Consider the following 15,844-nt stretch of genomic DNA (forward strand, 5'->3'; position numbering starts at 1 on the left):
CCAATTGGATCTTTCTGAATAACGTCCTTTTACCAATCGAATGTTGCCTTTTCCAAAACTACCTATAGCCCATCCATCCTGTGCCTTTAAAGACCCCAGACTCAGTCAGTAGAGGGGAAAGATGGCTAGACATTGAGGAGAGGCAACTTAAGAGACGTGGTTGGACTTTGGGGGAAGACCCAGCTGGACTTCCCCCAGCTAATTGGGGGAAAAGACTAATTGCCCTTCCTCTTCCCTTTCCAACTCCCCTGTCCACTGAGATCCACTTTCATTGCTCAGTAAAATTCTCCATATTCACCATCCTTTAATTGGTCTGTGTGACCTCATTCTTCTTGGCATCAGACAACAGGTCAGGATTCATTATATGTGGCTACCCAAAAAGGCTGTCACACTGACCCCTGACCTCAGTGGCAGAGGGCAGCTCTTCCACATGACAAGGCAAGGGGCCAACTGAGCTGATAATACACGACTGTCCATGGACAACGGAGCTAGGAGAGCATCGTAACATGTTTTCTGGGCTTCGGGATTGCAGGCACCCCTACCTGGGTACTGCCATGGGCCCCACCAGGATAGAGAGACTCTATTTCAGTAGTGGAAGCCTTTGAGTACCAGAGGGGGCATTGGGTTAGAGCATCCCTTGCCCATATCAAGAAGCTATGTAAAGCATTGTCCCTTCTGTGACCTCTTCAGCCTCATCTCACATTGCTACCAGAGAAAAGAAAAGATGAGGTTAGGCTGGGCACAGTGGCTCACACCTGTAATCCCAGCACTCTGGGAGGCCAAGATGGGTGAATCACTTGAGGCTAGGAGTTCGAGATTTTAAAGCAACAAAGATCAAAAGAGGCAAAGAAGGACATTACACAATGGTAAAAGGATCAATGCAACAAGAAGAGCTAATGATCCTAAATATATACGCACCCAATACAGGAACACCCAGATACATAGGACCTGTAAAGAGACTTAGACTCCCACACAATAATAGTGGGAGACTTCAACATCAATATTAGACAGATCAACGAGACAGAAAATTAACAAGGATATCCGGGACTTGAACTCAGATTCAGAACAAGTAAACTTAATAAACATTTATAGAACTCTCCACTTCAAATACACAAAATATACACTCTTATCAGTACAACATCACACCTACTCACAGGTTTAAATGAAATATTGGTTGGCTGCTTGTTTGTTATTTTCTTCCCTCATTTTTTCCTGTCTCCATTATTAAGCACAGTTATTGGCATAAAAGGGTTTTCAATACCCATTTTTAGACTACATTCTAGCCTGGGCAATAAAGCAACACTTCCGTTCTCTCTCCCTCTTTCTTCCTCTCCTTCATTCTTTTTTTTCTTTCTTTTTCTTTTTTTCTTCAAAAAACAAACACAAAACAAAACAAAACAAAACAAAAAAGGTGAGATCAAAGAGGAAGATGGGAATTTGCACTGACTGAAATTAAATTCTAAATTTACTTATTTTAAAATCAGAAGTGTCTGGAATTACTTTGGGCAAGTTGATGTTCTTCCTCAATTAGCAAACGTAGGTACTCATGAACTAATTTGTGTTCAAGTCTACAGAAATGAAAAAAGATATGCTTTTTGGAGTATTTGAGAGCATTTTGACTATTCACTTCAAATCTGCTTCCCAAGTAAGGGGACTGACACATTGTCACACAGACTGTATTAAAATAGTGTTACTTATTATTACTGACAATATCATGCACATAAATTTACAAAGCCATAGGAACAACACAGAAGTGTTTGATGTTTTTCTCAGGTGTACGTTGCTTAGTGCTTTTCCTCTTTGCTGTGATTTCAGACCTCTCACTCCCTTATTTAGTAACTACTTCTCTCTAACATGTTAACTGATAGATTTACTCTTCCCAGGAGTATTTTCCACTGGCAGAAGACAACTGAACACAAAAGCTCTTCACAATGAAGAAAGAATGTGCATCTAATTATGGGGTGCAAAATCTGAGACTAGCTGTAGAGATATTTTTGGGGTAGACAAGAGGGCTTGCTTTTCTCAAATTATATGTCAGAAGCGTCTGTCTACTTTATATTTTTCCTAAGCTGCACAGTTTAGTGCAGGATCCTGAAAGTGCTAAATCAAAAAAGAGTTAACAGTAGAGATTTATGTTTCTCCTGGCAGAATTTAAGAATTATTTTGGCCAAGTTTCCAAATTTCTCCTGTACTCCCTACCCCTTTCACAGGCCCAAAATTATACCATTTAGTGTTGATCTTTTCCAACTGTGAATAACAACAGACTTGAAGGTATTATTTGTGTTTTTTATGTCATTGGTGTTTTTCTGCTTTGAGATTTGTTAAATGAAACATGTTGATACTGAGGTTGGCTCCATGGAAACCCTCACAAATGATTCCTTCTACTTTGATCAATACATGCTTAGCGATGCCACCATTGCTCCAAAAGTGGAACAGAGCTTAATCAATCTAATATAATTCTTAAATATTAATTTCTGGACAATATCCTTTTTAAAATAATGTATCTGTCTTTGGAAAATCCGTCTAAGCTAACAATTGAATATTAGTTCATTTTCTTCCCATTAATTCATCTGCTGTTTGTTATGTCTTTAAAAGAAGACACTTAAAAGCTTATCTGGATTTTTATAGATGCATTAAATTTTTTTTTAATGTTATTGTTCAAATAGCCTTATTTTTAGCTTGGCTTTAATCCTAATGATCAAGCCTTCATAGATACATTTTAATCTATGTTTCTCTCCTTTTGCTAGAGAGAATTTTTATTACAATTAATTTGAATGTACTTTCAATTTTATCACATTTAGTTTGAAAAAAATCACTTAATATTTAACATTACCTTTGAATACATCCTTCTAGGAAATGTCTGAGAATGAATTTCCCAAATTCTACAGAAAAATAAAATTTTGGTAACCATCAGTGTGAAATCTCTATACACTTTTTTTTTAAGTGGGATCATATAGATATGCAAATACATATTCCTAGATATATAGCCTCTAGCATATGGCAACAGACACATTTTAAAAATTGCACATAATTTGTCTTAAAAAGAACTTTCATTTGTTAAAAAGAAAATCAAATGCCTTTTTCCATGGGGCTGCTTCTTAAAAGATGTGCAGGCTCACGAAAGCTGTAGTCTAGCCACTGGCATGGCTTGTTCTAACACCCAAAAGTGAAGGCAGCATCTGCCCAGACGGGGTGCTTCTTGTAATGATAAAGACACTCTGTTCTCATTGATAGATGAATTCAAAACTGCCTCTACCTCTCATCTATTCTTCCTTTGTCTTTCCCTTCTCTATTAAATCTATAACATGCTCTTAATAAAAGTTAATGAAAATAAAATCTTTTTATTTTTCCTGAAGCCTATTTTGTGCCATCATTTCAAGTTAAGAGGACTTGTTTGCTCTGTTGGCTTCTTAAATTTGTAGTGCCACTATTTTAAACTTAAAACTTAATTTATTTCATTCTGCATACATTTTCTGGTACTCTTAAATATCTGAGGACAGCACTATTATGTTTTTAAATACCATTACAAATAAGATACATACTTAAAGTTTTTTATCCTTATACATGATTAACTTTTAGCTTGAAATTATTTTGTATGATGTAGGTTCCATACAACTTAGATTCAGACTCCCATTAACTTAGAGTCAGAGTTTCAGATTCAGATGTGGAAGCTATTTAAGTAAACAGCAAAAAGAGGTATAGAGTCAAAGGATCTCAGAATGAAAAAAAATGCCTGTGTGCCTAGGGCATGTCTGGCTTGTATAGTCCTAGTAGTGGGGAATTCTCTACCTTCAGAAAACTGAGCTGTACCAGTAGGTTTCCCAAACTGGTGATAAATTGGTGAGGTCTAATAACTCTTTTATTTAAATACTTGAAGAAAACCATCATCATTCCCCCCTAGTTCATTTCTGTAGGCTAAACATCCCAAATTTCTCTATAAAATACCTAATTTTGATCTGATTTATCAACCTGATCAATTTTCTTTATTTAATGGACATTCTAAATATGTCATGACCACGAGTGAATGCAACTCCTTCAGGTATATGCTTACAAAGGGTGTGTGTAGCAGGACTGTATCCTTGCTCATTCTAAGTATTAAGTGTTTTGACTGTCAGATTTCATAAATCTTTTGTCAAAACTAGGGTCTGAGAATTACATTTACCAAAGACAGTAAATACAGCTTCCCAGGGAATGTATTCTCCTAGAAAAAAATAAACAGAAATAAGATAACAATGTCAGAAAGGAGAAATATAAAATTATCTGTCAGAGAAGTGAAATAAATTTGTAACACAAATTGTCTATTGTATTTTAAAATAAGATCTTAAAGAAAATTTATTCAGTCAGTTTGTTTTCAAATTCCATTTCTGTGGATACTAAATGTCTGTCTTTATTCTAGGAGCCACGATTACGTGGAGTGGTGTCAGGATTGTAGCCAGGATCTTTTAAAGTATATTCCCTTGAAGACTTAAGGGCAGAGATTTAATTACTGTACTTTGTAAAATGGGACTAATAACATTTCCAGCAATACCCATACTTGTGTAGATTATTCCACTTATATATGCAACACACTTTGAAGATAAAATGCAACAGACACCCTGACTCTGGGGTAGAGGGCTAGGTAGATCTTTAATGACTGGGTTGTCAGCATGTAATCAAAAAGGGAGGTGGTACCTAGTGAGGTTACAGTTCATTAGTGGTTTAAATTAGGCCAGGGAGAGCAGAATTGGATTTTCCAATTAAATTTCTCATTTGTTGTTGTGGCCCCCCCAAACAACAACTTTCCTCCTTGAGTATGAGGAAAGAACTCAAAATACAGTTTGAACTATAAATGAAAGATTTCAGACAAAATTTTAAAAAGGATATTATTAAACATTGTACCCGTTAGCATGATTTGATTGCAGTCAACAGAAATTAACCCCGTTGAACTTAAGCAAAGTCAATGTATTGGAAAGATATGAAATTTCTCCAGGAAAGCTGGGTCTGAGAATGGGCAAGAAGCTCAGAGGACACAAAACCATGGGCTCATGGCATTGAGCTGCCTTGTCAGGATGCTACTGACTCAAAGAGATGCCATTTCATTCATTTTCAGAGTCTATGTTTCCTTGCTCAAGAGTCTCTTTGTTTCAGCTTGTCTCTGGAAGGAATAAGACCCTGGTTAATATCCTCTAGATAGGTGGTTCTCAAGCTTTTTGGTCTTAAGAACTCTTTACACTCTTGAAGATTATTGAGGACCCCAAAGTGGGTCCTCATTCATTAATGTGGGTTATGTCTACCTACATTATTTACTGTATTATAAGTTAGAAGTGAGACACTTTTTACTTTAACCTTTTATTTATTATTTTAACAAATTTTAAAATATCAATAATAATTATATTGCATGTTAACCTAGATAACGTAAGTTTATAAAAAACAACCAATTTTTCCCACCTTTCCTCCCCGAAATGTGCAAAGAGCGGTATTGCATTACATTTGTACAAATCTCTTTAATGTTTGGCAAGAGAGTAGACAGCTGAATTCTCATATCTACTTCTGGATTCACTCTTGTGCAATATTTCATTTCAGTTTAAATATATAAAGAAAATTTGCTATCAAACAGATATATCGTTAGAAAACAGAGCAGCATTTTGGTAGCTTTTTCCAGTAAAATGTGGATAAATCATGCTATGATAGAGACAATAATCTGAAAGCTTGAAGCCTTGGCTAGTAAGCAGTGTATCTCAGTGGAAACCTCTAAGAACAAGAAGAAGGCACTGGGATGGTGCATCTATTCCCATCACCCCAACCCATCTTCATCTCGCGTCATTCCTAGGAGAAAGATGCGATGAAGAGGTAACTCGATAATGTACTGACTGAGATTAAATTCTGAATTTATTTCCTTTAAGCTCAGAAGTATCTGGAGTAGAACATGGTCGCCTAGAGGGTTTTCCAGTTTTATATGTAAACCCATTCCAGCATGTCCACTTCTCTGAGCCTTTTCATCCCTTCCTTCACTAATTTGTCATGGCAGATCTAGCATCTTTTTTAATGGGGGCCACTACTTTTTGTGACCTTCCTTGGAGTTATCCCTCACCCAAGACCCTGACCAAGGTATTAAGCCCTGTGGCAGAGGAGAATGTTTCCATATTAGCAAACTCACCCTTACTCAGTTTTATGTTCCATCTCTGTTAATGCAATACTCTCCAGATACACTCACTTTCTCAGTTTCTGCTGGGCTGATGCACTTGAGAACCTTGAACACCCAAGGTGGTTCTCGTTTGTCTGAGGCAGTTCTCTGGAGAATGGGAGGGCCATGTGCTGTTATCAGTCAGTAATAAGAATTAAACAGTTATTGGTAACAATATGTGCAAATCTTTGGAAGGCTCAACATTGCTGAAACCAAATATTGAGAGGAAAAGTCTCTGATGTTCTATGCATTACAATTTTTTGAAATGTCATTATATCTGAAATCTCCTTCTACCTCTGTTTACTTTTTTTTTCTACACTGCATTGCTGTTATGAGAACTTCGGCAAATAAACTGAGCAAACCAAATGTGTCATTTTATAAACATCTACAGCATTTTTGTTTTTGCACGTTGGCTATTTTCTCCAAAACATTATTATCAGCATTTATGAACACTTTCATTCTGGAAGAACTCCATGAACTTTTATTAGTAACATTTAGTGAAGAAAAATTATTTAATACTCTTTCCCTCTCTAACTCTTTCCAAAACATTACCTTTCCCTTCTTCCCCATCCCTTTCCTTTTTATATCTTTCTTTCCTTCATTCTTCTGTCCCTGTATCTAACTTTCAGTCTTTACTTGATTCATTGCATGGTGCCATGTGGCTATTTTTCACATATATGTATTTTCGGAATTTTTTTCTTTTTTGACACCATCTGTCTTTGCATCAGACAGGTATTTCTCTCACGAATTTAGGAGTTCTACTCAGCATACTATGGAACAGATTCAAGAGCAGAAGACTTTCCAGATTTTCAACTTTTAAATGCTTTCTCAGAATATATCTCCTGGAGAAAAGTAAATCATTTTTGGAGCATATGCTGGATGTTACAATTGTGAATTTTTAGTTTAAGTCAAAAGGAAGGATAAGAAAAAAATAAGCTATCTAACTTTTATCATGTAGATTTTTTTCCTTGTTATTAAATAAGATCAATACCTTGTGTTTTAATGCTATGATACTGTATCGGCAAACTAGGGCTGCCATAACTAAATATCATAGACTGGGTGGCTTAAACAACAGAAATTTATCATCTCACAATTTCTAGAAGTCCAAAATCATGGCATCAGCAGGGTTGGTTTCTTCTGGGGTCTATCCCTTTGGCTTGTAGATGGCCACCTTCTCCAGGTGTCTTCACAGGGTCTTCCCTCTGGGTGTGTCTGTGTTCTAATTGTCTCTTCTTATAAGGACAACAGTCATTCATATTGGATTATGGTCCACCCTAATGATGTCATTTTAACTTAATTATCACTTTAAATACCCCATTTCCAAATATGGTCACATTTTGATGTACTGGGGGTTAAAACTTTAATATGAATTTTGAGGGGACACAATTCAGCCCTTAACAGATATTTAACTACTATTTAAAAATTCCTCAGATTCTGATGAATGGCAAGGTTTAAATGTTATCATTTGATATGTAACATTGTTTCAAAATTGCTCAGTAGAGGACTTCTGCTTTCAGGAAGATGAAGTCAACAAATTTTTCCTATTCTTCCCAATAAATGTAATAAAAGGCCCTTAACATCATATATAAAACAAGAAAACTCAAAGGTGGAGAGAAGAAGGCAGACCAGTAGGGATCTTGAGACCCAAGGAATGACATGAGTTAAGTTCTCTGGGGTTTTTTTCTTTCTTTTTCACCTTATATCTCACAGACTAGGTACTGAAGAAACTGGCAGCCCAGAAGTCATTGGTCTGATATACGGTTCTACAAAAAGGTCACATGTACCCATATGTTCATTTCAGTGCTATTCACAATAACAAAACAATCAACGGTTGATGGGCAATCACCACTGATGGGCACCTAGGTTGATTGCTGGGTGCCCATCAATAGTGGATCAAATAAAAAAAATGTGGCACATACACACCATGGAATACTATGCAGCCACAAGAAAAGAGCAAAATCATGTTCTTTGCAGCAACACATATATAGCTGGAAGGCTTTATCCTAAGTGAATTGATGCAGGAACAGAAAATCAAATATTGTATGTTGTCACTTATAAGTAGGAGCTAATCACTGATGTAAAGATGGGAACAATAGTCACTGGGGACTACTAGAGCAGGGAAGGAGGAAGTAGCCATGGGCTGAAAAAGTAACTATTAGGTATTATGCTCACTACCTGGGTGATGGGATCATCCATGCTCCAATTATCAGCATCATGAAATATACCCATGTAACAAAACTGCACACATACCCCCTGGATCTAAAATAAAATTTGAAATTATTTTTGTAAAACCCAAGTAAATCTTGTGCTCTTTAGCAAAAGGGTCAGGAAAAGGGAAGCCAAACAGAGTAGAAAACTTTTAGAAAATAATCATTCTACTTCATCCAAGCATCACAAAAACTACTGCATTCCACCCTTATTCCACCAATAAGGGCCATGTGGATGGTGTAGACTTCCACCTTTGTCAGGCTGTAGCAAGGGTCCCTAATTCTTCATCCTTTGCTTAAAAGTTGGGACGTTCATGTCCTCTGGGTGGTAAAGAGTTTCCCTTCTCCCTGCCTGTCAACAGAGACCAGCAGGGACCCAGGACTTCCACTATGCTCCTGCGATAATGAGGCACTTTCACCCTCCCCACAGAGGTGGTATGGGAGGAAGTCTAGTGGACAATTAGGACTTTAGCCACAACTCAGAAGTAAGAAGGTCACTCCTCTCATGGTGTCAGGTATCTTTTTTATATAATGATTACTTTTCCTTTGGATAGATACCCAACACTGGAATTACTGGATTGGATAGTAGTTTTATTTTTAGTTTTTTTGAGAAATCTCTCCACTGTTTTCTATAGTGGTTGTACTAATTTACATTCCAATCCAAAAGTGTACAAGTGTTCCATTTTCTCTATATTCTTGCCAATATCTGGGGTTTTTTTTTTTGACTTTTTAATAATAGTCATTCTATTAAGATGATATCTCATTGTGGCTTTAATTTGCATTTCTCTGATGATTAGTGATGTTGAACATGTTTTTATGATCTTATTGGCCATATCTGTGTCTTCTTTTGAAAAGTGTCTATTCATGTCCCTTTGCTCATTTTTAAACTGATTTGTCTGTTTTTGTTTTTGTTGCATGTGCTTTTGAGGTGTTAGTCATGAATTCTTTGCCTAGAACAATGTCTAGAAGAAATTACCCTAGGTTTTCTTCCAGTATTTTTATAGTTGCAGGTCTTAGATTTAAGTCTTTAATCCATATGCAGTTGCTAATGGTAGTTCCCTAGTCATGTGGTTTATTTTCTGGTAACATTTTTGAACCCTCTGTGAAGTCCTTTATTCATGTTTGCTAGCAAATAACTAAAAGAAAAACAAACATTTTCCCATTCATCATTTGTTTAGTGTCACTGAATTATTACTTGTTTTTCCTGTCCTATATTACAGTTATGTAATTGTGGCCATAATTTAGGATAATTATATTTATGCAATTATGAATTTCTACCTGGAAATGTTTTCTTAAATTAAAAATAAAGGGAGAATGTTTGCCATCAACTAATTGCACCAAGGATTTGTGAGATGGTATCTGTAACGTTAAATGAAATGTGATAATTTGGTAATTTGGGTAATTGTTCAGCAAGTATTCACTCCTCTTCCCCTCTCACTATAGGTGGGATCTACTTTACCAACCTCTTTGTGTTGGATGTGCCCCTGTGACTTATTTTACCCAATGGAATGTTAGTAGTCATGATATGAGCAGAAGCTTTAGATGTGCTTGGTTCTTAATTTGGCATTCTTAGTGGCATGCTATGAGGAGAGCATGCCTCAGAAAGAACAAATATATACAGAAGAAACCTGAACCTAGCTGTAGGCTGAACCCAAGCCAGAAGCAGGACCACTCAGCTAAGCCCAGTTTAATTCACCTGTACTGCAGAATGAATGCTTATTTCTGTAAGCAATTGAGTCTGATTTGGTTTGTTATGCAGCATTATTGCAGCAATAACTAATATATGAACAATGTGTTTTTATTGAATAACATTGAAAAACTTAGCCAAGGCTATAAAAAAGTAAACAGATTGAAGATATACATATATAGTCATTATTCATGTGGATGTTGTTTTGAGATGGAATCTCACTCTTGTTGCCCAAGTTGGGGTGCAGTGTCATGATAATAGCTCACTGAAACCTAAAACTCCTGAGCTGAAGGGATCCCCCTGCCTCAGCTCCTGACTACCTGGGACTGTAGGCCCACGCACCATGCCGGGCTAACCTTTTTTTTTTTTTTTTTTGGTGGAGATGGTGTCTTGCTATGTTGTCCAGTCTAGTCTTGAACTCCTGGGCTCACACAATCCTCCTGTCTCAGCCTGCCAAAGTGATGGGGTTGCATGCGCAAACCACCACACCTGACCCACATGGATTTTTATACATGGCCCTGGATCTGAACTCTGACCTTTTTGCTCAAACATTGCTCCCTTGGAGAAACTAGATATTGATCAGATTTGCAAGTAAATTCTGGTCACAAAAGTGAGTTAGGTTAGGTTAGGAAAAATCATTCCAAATCATGTGGTTGCCACGAGTAACCTGGCTATCAGGGCTCTTGGTATCCTAATTCAAATTCTGTCTCTGCTCAATCTTGCTTCCTTTGTTCTTCCATGGGAGTTCTTGAGATTACTGCCTGTAATCCCTATGTCAACTCTATTTCCCAGGGAACCTGAATGAAAGCAGAAAACAGTATGTGGAGTATTTTTATCTTATATATGTGATATGGTTTAGATGTTTTGTCCCCTCCAAATCTCATGTTGAGATTGTGCCCGCCAGTGTTGGAGGTGGCCCTAGTTGGAGGTATTTAGGTCATGGGGATGGACTCCTTATGAATAGCTTGGTGCCCTATTCATGGTAATCAGTGTGTTATCACTTCACTTGAGATCTGATTGTTAAAAAACAGACTTGCTCTCTTGCTCCTTCTCTTGCCATGTAACATGCTATAAGGGAGAAAATGTACCCCTCTCCTTTTGTCATGAGTGGAAGCTTCCTGAGACCCTCACCAGAGTAGATGTTGGCACCATGTTTCTTGCACAGCCTGCAGAACTGTAAGCCAAAACAAATCTCTTTTCTCTATGATTTCTCATACTTAAGGTATTTTTTGTAGCAGTGAAAATGAATGAACACAATATGTTAAAAAATAGTGACTGGATAAGTGTTTTCTACACACATGTACACACACCCACACACACAGATGCATGCACACATAACTGTCTAGAAAGATATAATAAGTTGTTACAATGGAAAGGAAGGGGAGATTGTCAATGAGAGGATTTACTCTTCTCTTGATACCTGTTTTCTTTGAAAATTTCTAAGAATTTACATCACTTTTTCAATAATTAAAAGGACAAAAACAAATATGATAAAAAGTTCCTGTAAGGCACTATGAGACTAGAGAGCTGAACCAAAAGATCAGTCGACTACAAACCAACTAGTTTTGCCAAGGACATGGTGTTCAGTTTACTAATGCAAGATCAATACAAAGAAGTTAAGCAATGTAAAAAAGTTATTTTTTAAAATTGTACTTAGGTTCTGGGGTACATGAGTAGATCATGCAGGGTTGTTGCATAGGTACACACATGGCAGTGTGGTTTGCTGTGTCCATCCCCCCATCAGCTACATCTGGCATTTCTCCCCATGTTATCCCTCCCCAACCTCCCCACACCCTCGCTGTCCCTCCCTTGGACCCCCCAACAGACCCCAGTGTGTGATGTTCCCTTCCCTGTGTCCATGTGTTCTCATTGTTCAACACCTGCCTATGAGTGAGAACATGCAGTGTTTCATTTTCTGTTCTTGTGTCAGTTTGCTGAGAATGATGGTGTCCAAATTCATCCATGTCCCTTCAAAGGACGTGAATTCATCATTATTTATGGCTGCATAGTATTCCATGGTGTATATGTGCCACATTTTCTTTGTCCAGTTTATCATTGATAGGCATTTGGGTTGGTTCCAGGTCTTTGCTATTGTAAACAGTGCTGCTATGAACATATGCGTGCATGTGTCTTTATAAGAGGATGATTTATAATCCTTTGGGTATGTACCTAGTAATGGGATTGCTGGGTCAAATGGAATTTCTATTTCTAGGTCCTTGAGGACGTGCCACACTGTCTTCCACAATGGTTGAACTAGTTTACACTCCCACCAACAGTGTAGAAGTGTTCCTATTTCTCCACATCCTCTCCAGCATCTGTTGTCTCCAGATTTTTTAACGATCGCCATTCTAACTGGCGTAATGTGGTATCTCAATGTGGTTTTGATTTGCATTTCTCTAATAATTAGAGATAATGAGCATTTTTTCATATGTTTGTTGGTCTCATATGTGTCTTCTTTTGAAAAGTGTCCATTCATATCCTTCTCCCACTTTTGGACGGGTTTGTTTGTTTTTTTCTTGTAAATCTATTTTAGTTCTCTAGATTCTGGATATTAGCCCTTTGTCAGATGGGTAGATTGCAAAAATTTTTTCCCATTCTGTTGGTTGCCAGTTCACTCTAATGATTGTTTCTTTTGCTGTACAGAAGCTCTGGAGTTTAATTAGATCCCATTTGTCTATTTTGGCTTTTGTTGCCAAAGCTTTTGGTGTTTTAGTCATGAAGTCCTTGGCTATATGTCCTGAATGGTTTTGCCTAGGTTTTCTTCTAGGGTTTTTAGGGTGTTAGGTCTTATGTTTAAGTCTTTAATCCATCTGGAGTTAATTTTAGTGTAAGGTGTCAGGAAGGGGTCCAGTTTCTGCTTTCTGCACATGGCTAGCCAGTTTTCCCAACACCATTTATTAAACAGAGAATTCTTTTCCCATTGCTTGTTTTTGTCAGGTTTGTCAAAGATCAGATGGTTGTAGATGTGTGGTGTTGTTTCCAAGGCCTCTGTTCTGTTCCATTGGTCTATATCTCTGTGTTGGTACCAGTACCATGCTGTTTTGATTACTGTAACTTTGTAGTGTAGTTTGAAATCAGGTAGCATGATGCCTCCGGCTTTGTTCTTTTTGCTTAGGGTTGTCTTGGCTATGTGGGCTCTCTTTTGGTTCCATATGAAGTTTAAGGTGGTTTTTTCCAGTTCTGTGAAGAAGGTCTTTGGTAGCTTGATGGGGATAGTATTGAATCTATAAATTACTTTGGGCAGTATGGCCATTTTCACAATATTGATTCTTCCTAATCTTGAGCATGGAATGTTTCTCCATTTGTTTGTGTCCTCTCTTATATCCTTGAGCAGTGGTTTGTAGTTCTCCCAGAAGAGGTCCTTTACATCCTTTGTTAGTTGTATTCCTAGGTATGTTATTCTCTTTGTAGCAATTGTGAATGGGAGTTCCCTCATGATTTGGTTCTCTGTTAGTCTGTTATTGGTGTATAGAAATGCTTGTGATTTCTGCACATTGATTTTGTATCCTGAGACTTTGCTGAAGTTGTTTATCAGTTTAAGGAGATTGTGGGCTGAGATGATAGGGTCTTCTAAATATACAATCATGTCATCTGCAAATAGAAACAATTTGACTTCCTCTTTTCCTAATTGAATACCTTTGATTTTTTTTTCTTGCGTAATTGCTCTGGCTAGAACTTCCAATAGTATATTGAATAGGAGTGGTGAGAGAGGGCATCGTTGTCTAGTGCCAGATTTCAAAGGGAATGCTTCCAGGTTTGCTCATTCAGTATGATATTGGCTGTAGGTTTGTCATAAATAGCTTTTATTATTTTGAGATATGTTCCTTCAATTCCTAGTTTATTGAGAGTTTTTAGCATAAAGCGCTGTTGAATTTTGTCGAAGGCCTTCTCTGCATCTATTGAGACAATCATGTGCTTTTTGTCTTTAGTTCTGTTTATGTGGTGGATTACGTTTATACACTTGCTTTTGTTGAACCAGCCTTGCATCCCCGGTATGAAGCCTACTTGATCGTGATGGATAAGCTTTTTGATGTGCTGTTGCAATCAGTTTGCCAGTATTTTATTGAAGATTTTTTTAAAAAGTTTTTTTAAAAAAAGTTTTTTAAAAAAGACTGCCAATTCCACTATATAGAAATAACTTTACTCCAAAAATCTTTCTGTACATATATACAGATGGAAGCATAGATCTATAAATTGGTGGAAGTAATTGTTAATGAGATCATATTCTAAATAAAGAATATTAAATTTAAATGTAGTTGAGCTTAAGAGAAATAAAATTTTCAAGGATATAATGTTCTAACTGATTTCTCTACATTTAAAAAAAAGATAATAAAAAGCATTAAGAAATTGAAATCACTAAAAATCACTTCCCTTTATTTCAAATAGTATTGATAGGAGTCCCTGCTATGGAAATACGAGGACATTACTAGCAGAAGCTGGCACGTATTGAGTGATGACAATGTTCCAAACACGAATCTAAATGCCTTATGTGTACTAAGTCATGTAATCCTTAAAACAATCCCATAAGATAGAAACATCATTCCTATTTTTGTTTATTTATTTTTTTTCTGAGACAGTCTCACTTTGTTGCCCAGGCTGTAGTACAATGGTGGTATCTCAGCACATTGCAACCTCAACTTCCTGGGCACAACTGATCCTCTCATCTCAGCCTCCCAAGGCTGGGATTATAGGCATATGCCACCACACTTGGCTAAATTTGTTTATTTTTTTGGTAGAGGTGGGGTTTTGACATGTTGCCCAGGCTGATCTTGAACTCCTGGGCTCAGTGCCCACCTCAGCCTCCCAAAGTGCTGGGATTACAAGCGTGAGATACCACACTTGTCCTCATTTCCATTTTTTTTTTTAAACACTAAGGTTCAGAAAGTTTACATGATTGCATAAAGCCATGTCGCTAAGGTTTCAGCAAAACTAGAATTCAGATCTGGGCCCAGAGCCCCTAGGCTCCTAAATTCCACTGCCTCCGTTCTCATTGGTGCCTGCATTCCCATTGATTAAACTTTTTTGTGTGTGCTGTCAAATTTGTATTATTGATATTGTTTTAGGTGCCATTGTTTTTCAACCACATTAGTTTAGTATTGATGCCATGTTTAAGTGGATTTCATGCCACCCCAGTCCTTTCACATGGATGATCCCTTTCTGAGTTTAGTGATTTGTTTTTGTCTCTTTTTTTCTCCCAATAAGAACCTGTGAATCCTTTATTTCTGGAATTCTTTCAGATTTGAAAAGGATTGTTTGAGTTTTGGACATCTTGCTTGAATATAATCTTCTTGAGCTATCTGCTTTTTTTTTTTTTTTTTTAAGAAATTTTCTTTGTATATTTGTCCACTGTTTTAGATTGAATCATGCTGTGAAAAAGCAGACAGGATTGGCACGGTAGCTCACACCTGTAATCTCAGTACTTTTATACATTTTTTTTTATCTTTAAAGTATTATTTTACCAAGGTGTGGCTTTATTGTTGTTGATTATTCAGTATTAAATGTTCTGTCAAGTTTGTCTGTTTAGTTTGCTGGAATCATCTTTTATTTGAAGGCTGTTTTTTTTTTTTTTGGTAGTAATTCTTTGGGGACTTTTACTGTTACAGGAACTATGTTGACTAGTGTCAGGATATTCCTGTTGAATTTTGGATACCTGTGTTCCATATTTTCATTTTTCAATCCCCACCTCCTTCTCCAATATGTTTATCTACTGATTAGCTTTATTGGTGATTATCTCAAACCTTTTTTCTATCTTAATAGCTCACTTTACATTTATGTCTATTATGTTTC

This window comes from Sapajus apella, unplaced genomic scaffold, assembly GCF_009761245.1.
Source record: "Sapajus apella isolate SASKATOON/1434 unplaced genomic scaffold, GSC_monkey_1.0 scaffold3, whole genome shotgun sequence".
Taxonomy (NCBI): Eukaryota; Metazoa; Chordata; class Mammalia; order Primates; family Cebidae; genus Sapajus; species Sapajus apella.